We start from the raw sequence: 12,035 nt of genomic DNA on the forward strand, positions 1-12,035 counted from the left end.
GGCAAACTACAGTGTATCATAGGTTATGGAACGGATGTGAAACCTGTGTTCGCTTGTAATTGGTTACGGTTTTATGTTCGATTGTCCAACTGCCGCGTCAGTTTTGCATTATTTATCGCGAGTCGTCGCGCAAAAATGCACTTGTAATATGTATCTATCGATAAAAAGATACTATTGATTCTCTCCCATTTATTAACCCGTCGAGAGACTGTCGAAAATTATTTTTTTTTTTTTTCTTTTTTTACTTGACAATCTCATTATATGTACATTCATATACGACGGACATCCCTTTCACGTAATGAGAAAAAAAAAATATTTTTTTCTAATTTCTTCAATCTTCTCAGACACAGTACATGCAATTTCATTCTAACGTCAGTCTTCGATAACCTGCGATTCGATATTCGCAGCTCAAGATCAAGGTTATCGTCCCGAGTCGTTTCGCGTAGTCGTGCCACCGATCGATCGTCATTTAGACAAACTTCTTTCGATCCGGTCACCCGTTATGACAGCAACGGGCGCCGCGTCGCGTCGCGCCGCACCGGGTTGATGCCGCGCGACGAGAGGGTGTTGTGCGCCGTCCGGGAGGGCGAGCAGAAGAGGGAGGGAAAATACCGCCGGCGATGGCGGTGGTGGCCGCGTCGGCGTCGGCGTCGGCGTCGACGTCGGCGTCGGCGTCGGGTAACGATGATGATGGTGGTGGTAGTGGTGGTGGACGCTCGAGAGCTACCCCCCCCACCACTCGAAGCGTCTCGACGCCGCGTTTCGGTCTCCGCTATTGGAGTGTGATCTCAGTTACCAACAGACCGCGCGATCGTTCGCATCGCTGACGCGAAGCGAGGGGAGAGAGAGAGAGAGAGAGAGAGAGAGAGCGAGAGAGAGAGAGAGAGAGAAAGAAAGAACGAATGAGGTAGAGAGCGTGAGAGAGAGAGAAAGGAGTGTCGAGTGTGCATACGCGCGAAGGGAGCGAAAAAGAAAGATCAAAATAATAGGAGGGAAAGGCGTATTGAGGGAGAAAGAAAGAAAGAAAGAAAGAAAGAGTGAACTATGTTACAAGTCGTCGTCATCGTGCCGCTCGGTCTCGCCTGAACAAAGGAAGATTCTTCTCCCTCGGCTCGCCGCGTCGAGGGTCGTTTCCGATCGACGAACCGTCGGGATCCTTCCTCGGGTGTCTTCGGTGAGGTTCGTGCGCCTCGAGCGCACACGAAGCGGTCAGTCACGTAGCAGCGGCCGAGGCGTGAGCAACAAAGGACGGCGGCAGGATCTTTACGAAAGAGAGACAAAAAGACCAGTGACGGGAACAACGTTTTACGGCGGTCGCGCACGACAATATTGTTGATATTTACAATTGATATCGCAATTGGAATCGCCAAATCGAGACTCTTGGTTCCGATCGAATAACGCGAGACGCAACACCGGTATATATTCCGAAAGAAATAGAAGACGCACCCCAAATAGAAGAGTTTTGCGAACAGGAAGAGACTTGCGACGCGTTTCGTCAAGTTCGTCGAATTGTGCATTGTGTTTTGATTTTTTTTTATACTTTTCTATCATAACGATTTTTCTCCCAGTGCGACGAGTCCGGATTAATAGAGAGAAAAAGAAAGGAAAAAGCAGTAACGTACCTGCCTGTCGGACATTCTCCGTATCAAAAGAACGTGATTTGTGAGTGAAAGAGAGAGAAAGAGAGATAACTGGAACCCGAATTTTCTGACGGTATATGTATCTGTACCTGCTTGCCTACCTGCGTAACGAACCGGCGACCTAACCTAACGGCAACGACGGTCGCAGAAGTGCGTGCGAGAAGAATCGGAGGAAGAATCTCGTTGTGTAAAAGGGGAAAGGGGAGAGGCGAAAGGACCGAAAGTGAAAACGTAACCGGCCTTCCTTCGGATTCTCTCCTCCGTCTTTTTAACGACGTCATTGGTTTTCGGTGTGACATGTGCCACAGAGTGTACTACGACTGAAAGAGAGGACTCCGGAAGCGCAATACTTTATTCGACAACACACGGATTATCCTCGTATTTACGGTGAGTTTTTCAGACGCGATTAAACTGCAGGCTGTTCTTCTGCCGCAGTATTGAGGAGGCCGTATGCTGAGAACGGTTGTGAACCACTTCCGTTTTCAGAGCGCGGGAGAACATTCCCGGAATGCGTTCCAGAATGTACGCTTCACGGCGCGTCCCATTGTTACCGGAAACGGCTAATGCTTTTCTTTACAAATCTTTCGTCCTTTATATTTTAACGAAAAATTTGGAAATTTCTTTACGAGAAAGAAAAATAATCACGAAGAATTTTTTTGAAGGATTGCAATAGGAGAAAATAAAATTGTATTGTTAAATTTTTTAATCGAAAAAAAAAAGTTATGGATTAATAAGTGTAGTAGTTGTAGCGTAAAATCTTTTAATATTATTAATAATAAAATATGTAATGAATATTACAGAGAGTCACAGCTTTATGAAATTTTTCGTGTAATTTTTTTTCGCTATATATATATTTCCATGTTAATCATATTGGAAGATATTAATATATACTGCACTCTCTCTACAATTATTATGCTTGGCTCTCTTTTTCTTGTTTGAGAGAATTTACTATTTTTTTTCTTAATTTAAATTTCGAATGGTTTTGAATAAAAATTTTATTCGAGATGCATAGTCGCCAAGATAATTGAAAATTTTTTGCGCAATTTTATAAATAATCTCCGTGTTGAAACAATAAAATTACAATTGTGCGTCACTGTGTGTGTCGTCATCTATACCAGCGTTCGCTTAAATCAATCTCGCATCACGTCAAGTTCTATTTCCTCCCACGCATTAACATCTCAACATTTGTTTGATCGAATCTCGCTCTCTCATTCGTCCGGGCTCGACTTTTCAATGACGAAATTCCCTGGCGGCGTCGCTTTTGATCGTTAGAGAATTCCCGGGAACAATGACACGCTCCAATCTCTCCTTCTTCTCTTCATTCTTACGACCGTAATCACGTTTTTCCATGCGCAGCGTGCGCGGCCCTGAAAGGAATTCCACGAAGCTTCCAGAATAACGTTGTTCGTGTTTTGTGTTCGACGAGCGAGTTTGTCGGCGACGTTTGTATATCATGCTCCAGTTTATTGTTCTTTCGACAGTAAACAGGAACGTTTACGCGATCGGTGGCGTGAGTTCGTCGTTTCCTCGAGGAACGTATGTCGCGGTATACGCGATCGTAAACCGGCGATTCAGGAAATTGTTTCTTTCGCGAGCGACTTCGGCAGCAGCTGTGGTTCAATGCTCGTGTCATGAATAAGTCCTATTTCGCACTAGACATTCACATTGTTAGATGGACTAAAATACAGTTAATGACTGTAATAATCGTCGTTAGACATTATTTTATATTATATTTTTTTTTACCTTTATATTTTGTTAACAAGATAACAAAAGAATAGAAAACTTTTGATAGAAAAATGACATTTCTGCTTCTTTAAAGCTCATACATTGGAAAAATTAATATATTTATTTTTATAAGTATAAAGATTGTCAGTCTCTCGCACTCTTTTTGAACTGGCAGGACTAACTCCGGAATTGGACGGTTACATTTAACTCTAAATGTTCAGTGAGGGTTCGGGGCCTTTGCGAATCGCCGCATCGCGTAACGACGAAGTTAATCGCGTTTGTCGGCAGACACGTTTATAGAGTAGAAAGGTTAATTAGAGAACCGTTCGAAAGCTCGTCTTCTGTACATCGTCTCTTCGTTGACAGTAGTTAATTATTCAAAAGCACATACTATACGTATCCGTACAATATTTTGAAATTGCTGCTTCCGGCAATCTATTCTGTCATCTGCCGATGACGGAGAGAATAAACTATTACGCAAGATGCTGCCGAAGAAAGTAATAAAATCATTTTCCTATACATAATCCGTCAAATGTGTGTGTGTGTGTGTGTGTGTGTGTGTGTGTGTGTGTGTGTGTGTGTGTGTGTGTGGGAAGGAGATAAAATATCAAAGAAATTTTATATTTGAAATTTAATTATTGAAATATATTTTTGAGAATTGAAAAAAAATTAATGCAGTTATTTCTGCATTTATTTATTTATTTTTTTAAATTAAATTATCCACACTCGTTGTAAAAATTAAGCAAGACAGATATACATGTACGAAAAAATTGTAACAAATTTTTTTCAAAATTCTCGTGCTCGACTGCCAGCAAGGCAAAATAATAAAACGTGCATCGCGAACAGGGAAATAGGAAGGGCAATGATTTCCATCGATGTGGATAGACATTGGTGAAAAAAGGGAGGACAATGCACGGATCGTCGGAAAGGGAAAAAGAAAAAGAGGCGAGATGTGTGGAGGAACATCAATTTTCTATAGGATAAGCGAGTAATTAAAATTCTGTCTCGCACGTCGGCATCGGAAATCAAATCGGTTCGCCATTTAAAAGTTGCGTGATATACTGCGTTTTCATTTTCGTTCTCTACTGGTTTCCAATTGATAACGCGAGGAAACTTCGATATCGAGAATCAGCAGTTGAATGCGACTCACACGCTCGCACAACGCACACGCATGATTTATTATGACAATTAGAATTAGGTTGTTTTAATTTCGAATTTTTTTTTTATTTATCTTTAATTATTATAACGTCTTATCTCTAAAAAATATAGTTTTATTCCAGTAAATGTTTTCTGCTCTTGAAGTCTGGCTTGCAATTAAATTTCAGAAAAAGATCCATTATTGATGATATATGAAAGTTCGGAAATTTCAATAAATTTTAAAGTACGAAAGTTTTAATTCTTGACGTAGCAAATTATGCGCTCCTATCGTTTATTAATAATATAATCCATAAAATAATATAACAAAAATTTAATGATTGCAAGTATACAAAATGATTTATTACATTGTTTTTATATAATATTGATAATATGATAAATTTGTTTGTTACAGTAATTCTTTTCAATTTAAAATAATCGAAATCCACTTTTCAATTATAAATCGAGTTTTATTATCATTGACACTTTTGACGAGAACAAAGAAATGTAAAATCCTCGAGCGCGGATAAAAACAGTCAATCTATAAAAATCCAAAAATAAAATTTCTAAAACATACAGCAATTTATCTACGCTGTACTCCGAGTCGATTAACGTACTATAAAACACAAGTAATTTCGTGCTATTGTCTAAAACTCGCGACGCGTAAAATAGAAAGTTTTCATCGTTCAAAATTTTATTTTCTCTGGACGTTTGGATTAACGATTTCCTATATAATATGAAAAATGAAAACTAATGGTTTACATAAATGAAAACAAATTATATCTAACAAAATTTTTGTGTTAACAATTTTTTAATTGACAGAATTCTTTGCATGCCAGCAAGATGATTCAAACAATTTGTGCTTGTTCTTATCTTGAATTATTTCGTAATTATCAAACAACATTTCATTTCTGTCCAATCTTATGACATCATCTTTTACACAATGTTATAAAGAATGAATCATTGTTTCTCTTCTAACTTTTAAACCTAATAAAAATATATAATTTTTTCTTCTATGTGTCACTCTTGAGATTCTTGTTCGATAAATATCATCGCATCAGTTGTATTCTGCACTATTCATTGTTATTTTAATTAAATTATTCTACACAAAATTGATCACTTAAAATATATTTTTTGTTTTTAAAGATATAAAAAAGCATTTTGAAGGACAAAACTACTGAGTAAAGGAAGTAAATTAAATATTTTGTATTTAAAATTTTTATATTTTTTTAAAGCATATATGAAAATAAAGAATCTTTCTCTCTATTAGGTTCAAGCGGTAAATTTATCATTTTAACCCAACTGATTATATTTTACTGTTCTTTATTGAACATCGTCATATAATAGACGTAAACTATATTTAAATAATATAATAAAATTAAACTTTAACCGAATTGTATGAATTTCAATTCCATAAATAGTTTATTTATATATTGCAATTATATATTATTTAATATTTTTATTTATATATTATTTTTATGTATATATATTTTTAAATATATGATCATATATTTTTTACTTTATAAAATTGTAATTATCACGTCTAAAAAATGCGAAATGATGAGTGTTAACGCAATTTAATTTCCTTTAATTTCGGATGTAACATTGTATTTGGTGGTCAAAGTCTAGGAAACGAAAGTTCTCGAGCTTTAAAGCCGTATTTGTTACGGGAGGCTTTTTTTCTGAACCTGACTCTCGAACGCAACCGTTTAGGTCGCAGCGAGTTCACGCAGGCGTTAATATTTGCACCGCGATAAAGCCAACGCATAAATACCCACGTCCTCCCCGGTATTAAAGTGTCATTGCGATTAATGCGTCATCGCCGGTATACGAGCGAAACCGCGCGTAATCGCTTTCCGTTACATTAAAGTTTCAGCGAAGCACGTTCAACGAGGAAATTCCACTACCCTTATATGGAAAACGTCGCCGTAGCGGAAAAATGGTAGAATCGGGTCGCATTTTTTTTTTTTTTTTTTTTTTTTATATAAATCCGTATCGGTTATTTGGAAAAGAAAAGCAGGAAGGAGAATCTCACGTTGAAAATATACGCGGATTGTTTGTGCGAGTATTCGAGCAAGCGTTCCGAAATTCCGAAATGATTGAATAAACAAGACGTTACGAAAGCAATAAAAACAAACTTAGAGAGGATTGAAGGGGGATAGAGAGAGGATTAGTTAAAGTTGTGCTTGCCATACTTATCTATGGACATAATGCTTCTTACATGCAAATTATGTGGTCGATGGTGATTTAACGAGCGGAGACGTTGAGTGATTATACCATTTGCGGCATTGAAATTGAAATTGCTTAAATGTAGGCGATATTTTCGAATTATCGTGTTATTAACGCAAATAATGCCATACATCGCGCCTGTACGTAATAGAAATGTTTCAAATTAATCCATTAAATTTCGAGGGAAATACACGTAGCGCGAATGCACATCCATACTTTGTTCATGTCTCCTCGGTGTTCCGCAACATCATTGGTTTACGTTTGTAATGATCGGTTCAACGACAGCGAATAGTTGTTGTAATTAGTTTTTCATTCGGCATAAACTCGAACCACCTAATTGCTCATCGATTGGCTTTATCTCGCAGAGACAGCTGTTTAAATCAGCCACAAGTATATATTTGCAGTCTGGTGTCAGTTTGGCAATACCTTTTTTTTTTCCTTGATGTTAATTAACACTTTGGTTCGATGAAATTAAATATTAACTATTAATTGTTTGAAAACTGTATTTTCTCATCGATCGAAATATCGTCGAAACATATTGCCGAAAAAATATTAATTTTATCTTAAATTTAAATTTTTCTACAATACACAAAAGTGTGAGAAATTCAACATTTACAGAAGCGTATAAAATCCTCTGTAGTATTCCCTTGGTATACTATACTACAACAATATTTCGTCGTGTATCGAAAAGTTTGCCGCGCTTCGTGAAATAGAACCATAGTACATCTAATTAAGGACATTATACCTTGCACGATACCGCATTTCAAGCAGCATGCCTTATTTAGAAGCGTTTGTGTGAACGTGTGTTAAGCAGCGAAAGTAAACGGCCTGCGCTCCCGCGAGTTCTATCGACGTCGAGACGAAAGTATATCTCTCGCATGTATACATAGGAATAGACTATATGTGACTGTTTATCTCTCGCACGTTATGTACGTAATTATAGAGTAGGGAAACTGATCTTGGAAACTGAATGCAATAATGGCATAAGTTCTATTTCACGTCGTTATTGTACGAAAAGTACTTTTGAAATTCTCTACACGAGTACCTAACTTATTGCAATAGGGATAAAAACTTTTTTTTTTTTTTTTTTTTTTATGCAAGTTTTTTTTGTAGAACAATTATTATATTAACACGCCACAAATTATTAAAATACATTGCACACATTTTTGTTTGAAAGAATTAAATTGTATGGTTATAGAAAAATTATTAAAAAATGTATTTTGAAAAGTTTATTTTTCTTATAATGAAACTATATATCTTGGCAATTTATGTTGTCTGACGATAATTGCAAGTATCTTGCAACTTTCTGGTTATTAAATAATTAACTCGATTATAATTAAGTTGATGATTAACATCAATATTCTTATTATATTTAGCACTAAACCGATTATCTAGCACCATGTTTTGCCGTATACGCTATATATATTTATATACTTGACGCAAACGATGACTCAAAGCAAGTGTGTGCGTTAGCACTTTTAATTCCGGTTTGAAAAGATAAATGTGCACAATTCGTAGGAAATTTCCGGTCGTGATATTGGATAAATTCTACAGATGCAAAGGTCGGACAACAATTATAAATCCGTCCGATTATTATCTGTTGTTTCCAGTAACGAATAAATAAAAAATGAGATGTGTTATTGTATTGTGTGCTTATCGAGCAGTCGTGGCTACTTGAAAAATCATGTAAATAAAAGTGCTAAATATTCATGGGAATTGTACCGGATATTCGATAACGCGTAGCAATATTATCTCACTGGAATTTGCTGGATTCGAATATTCGCAAAATTATAATTTTATTAAATTCATATAACTTTCAGCGAGAAAATTATTTGCACTTATTTCAATTTATTTATTTCGATGTTTCGTTGCAATATCAACTCGTTCGCGAAGAAATGAAAGATTTATATAAAATATGAACATAAAAGATAGACTTTTAGGACTGGCTTTCTTCGGCGTTTTATCAATATTATTTTATCAACACGATTATTCACGTTTTATCATTCTATGATATAATCGCTAAAAAGATTCATATATATATATATATATATATATATAAACAAAATATACCTATTTATTTTTACTTCTATCATATAAACTTTACAAACTTTAATAATTTTAAATACTTTATTTTTTCACATTGGTTTATGAACAGTGCAAAAGAATTTTTATATCCATAAAATCTATTGCAACAGCGCGCAAATATTTTTATATCCATAAAATCTAATGCAAAAAATAATTTTGAAAAATAATAAAAAATGTAGAGTAAACTTTTTTTTTAATTAATACTTTGTTACCATGCCTTTAGGAGTAATTATTGCAGCATAATGATAATTCAATTAAATTAGAAATATAATTTTGCACTTGAGTTTACAAATCTCATCATTTTGTCTTATTTGAGTGTTTTTTTATTATTTCCTGTATGTTAAGTTTGAGTTCTTGCCATAAGTGCTTACATAAAACATGGTGGTTGTATCGTGATAGTTTGGGGATCATTTTCTTATGTGATGAAGTTAGTTTATTGGTCAATTCATTGGTCGAGATCAAGGATAGATGCAATTTCTAATTTAATTGGATCGATGCCTCGTCATTGCACACTAGAAACTTAGCAAATAGATATTTTAATTATTGTTAGGTTTGAGCTTTTTTTTATCATTATATTGTGTAACTTTTATATAGAGCAAATTTCTTACTATTCATTCATTATCGATGTGTGTCGAACTGGAAGCAGATTTGTTTTATGTCCTAATAATTTTGGAATGGATGACACACAACAATGTTGGTTCTTAACTAAATTGCTTTTCTCCATGTAAGTTATAGCTCGAGAGATTGTGATCTGGATACAAATGTATGGATAGGGATTCGCTCAATGATTACATTTGCTTCAACAAGTTTGTCAAGTATAACTGTATCACTGTCTCTCTTTAACGATGATTAATCCTCTTCACTTTAAGCAACACTACTTCCTGTTGTCATCAATCATCTACCATCGTTTAATATAAACAATTTAATTAAATAATATATTAATTTTTCCTATGATATATATATATATATATATATTAATAAAAGGTATAAAAAATCGTTTGTCTTTGATTACAATAAATATGCAAATTTGTTCAGAATATGAGACCTTACTAATACGATAAGTGAATATGATATTTTGCTTAGAGAGATCTCGGATTTAGGCACAAATGACGTCACGATCGTTATGAAAATCACGACTTATTCGCGTCTCATGTTCAGTGCATTTCGATACTTTAGGCTGCCTTTCTAATAGCCGTTTCGTAAGATAGCCTTGTTTCTCTCTCTCTGCGTTGTGATGTACGAGCGCAAATGCAACGCGCAAATATTAGATCTGCATATATTTGTTGCAACAAATCGATATTTCTTTTAAATCGATATTTTTCTTAAACCTCTCGCAAATCGATGAGAAAGAACGATACTGTACACACTATAACATTAAATCTCTGAGGAATACGCAATTCACATGCATATACGCACATAATTATAAATGTAATACCTTTGATAAATTTAATTTAATTAATTTTATTCATTCGCTTTCATAAGCTCGCGTTTGGTTCACACAAAGAGAAACAATTTTCTACGGAATAATTAAGCGAAACCGCTTCGAATAGAAATTAATTTTCATATCTTGATTAAATTATGATGTGTTTACGTGACGCATTATGAAATATAAGTTATAGTTATATAATCCTTTATATAAGAAAAAAAAAAAGAACCGGAAAGGATTATGGCAAAACAGAGAAAGTTCCATGATAAACGCGACTTGTTTCATTTCTAACATAATCATGTATGCGTTTGGCTACTTTTCCACGGTCATTTCTTTTCTTTTCTTTTTTTTTTACACTTTCGCCCGTTATCGTCGTCTCGTGCCATCTCGACAGCCTCTCGATCTCGCGAGAGTGAAATGCCAAAGTGAAAGGGTATGTCTTCCCGTGCGTGCTGTTACCTCACAACTCGTCGCGCCGGTTGTAACTGGGATTCGAGAGGAAGTCGTTAAGAGCCGCGTTATACATCGTGTATCCGCCCATCGAAATGCTAATGCGCTGCATCTCTCTCTTGTGCTCTCTTTTTTTTTTTTTTTTTTTTTTTTTATTTATTTATTTATTACTTGCGCGATTAATTATAAACTCTCAAAAGAATGAAAAAAGACTCGAACGTGCTATAAAGAGGTAAAATATACTTTATAAATACCTTGACTCTGTGTAGAACACGCCGATATTTACAAGGAACGTTAAATAACTCATGTTTACAACAAGTGAAACATTTTACGGAGGAAATATAAAAATAATATAGAGTAACACACACTCTATTCGATATACGTGCAATCCTTTCTCTCACTTTCTCTCGCGCAAAGTTGCATAGTATTATGCAACAAGAAGAAGATAAATTACTTTTTGTCTCATTTCAAGTTAGTAGCAAAAGAGTCTTTACGTCTATAAATTCTTACAGAGTTTCGTAAAATTTCAACAAATAATTTTCCTCTCATTTCATGATGAAAGAAACACGTAGTTCTGTAAATCTTTTCGCGTGTGACCTCGAAGAGGGGACGGGGGGGGGGGGGGTTTGGAAAAATTGCGAAGCTGACGTCATCTATATAAATTCCACGATACATTACGCAGCTCAATTGCGCCATAAATGTTGAATGTCGATTGCGCGCGACGAACTAAACAGTTCGTTGATCGTCCCTCGACTCGTCCGAGAACGTTCGTGTAATATCGCGTGCGCGTTGGCGTTGGCGTGAAAAGGGGTCTTGCGTTTAGTCGCCGCCGAGGGCACGCTGTTCCACGCGTGTTCCACATCGGCCACGTGACGTGTGCACAGCCGATTCGTCCAACGCGAGATCGATATCACGCACGGCTCGCGTTTGCATGACGGTCTTTAACCCTTAGCGGCACGAATCGCTTTAGCAGTTGTGAAGAGTTAATAAAATCGAGAAACATGCTTTCGACGCGAGAATAAATAATTTTGCGCATGTTATGTTTGAAATGTTTTTTTTTTCTCAAAGTTTACATTTATAATAAAACGATCCTCATTTAATTTTATTTTTGGAAGACAGACTAATAAACGAAGTTAATCAGCATTAATAGCACAAAATTAATAAGAATAAATTAAGAAAACTTTGGAAGATTTTATGTTTAAATCTCTGATATCAAAACTGAAAAAAAATATATATGTATATAAATTATGTCTTAAATATATTCTAGTTGTGTTCTTTCAAAATTGAATTGTGAAACATTCAGAATTTACGCGTTTCACAAATTTTTACACGGCATTTATTACAAA

The 12,035-nt window shown here is 35.4% G+C and overlaps 1 protein-coding gene across 6 annotated transcripts in view; it reads left to right on the forward strand.

Moving 5' to 3' along the window:
• Positions 1 to 12,035, forward strand: part of Brat (tripartite motif-containing protein brain tumor) — a 104,265-nt gene that overhangs the window by 36,074 nt on the left and 56,156 nt on the right. For 2 of the 6 annotated variants that reach the window (XM_072894498.1, XM_072894497.1), the window contains exon 1: positions 725 to 2,027. The exons of the other annotated variants lie outside the window; for them this stretch is intronic. The gene's annotated coding sequence lies outside the window, so the exon portion shown is untranslated. Of the gene's footprint in view, positions 1 to 724; positions 2,028 to 12,035 lie in introns of those variants that run through there. 6 annotated transcript variants of the gene reach the window in all.

This window comes from Anoplolepis gracilipes, chromosome 6 (assembly GCF_047496725.1).
Source record: "Anoplolepis gracilipes chromosome 6, ASM4749672v1, whole genome shotgun sequence".
NCBI classification, from domain to species: Eukaryota; Metazoa; Arthropoda; class Insecta; order Hymenoptera; family Formicidae; genus Anoplolepis; species Anoplolepis gracilipes.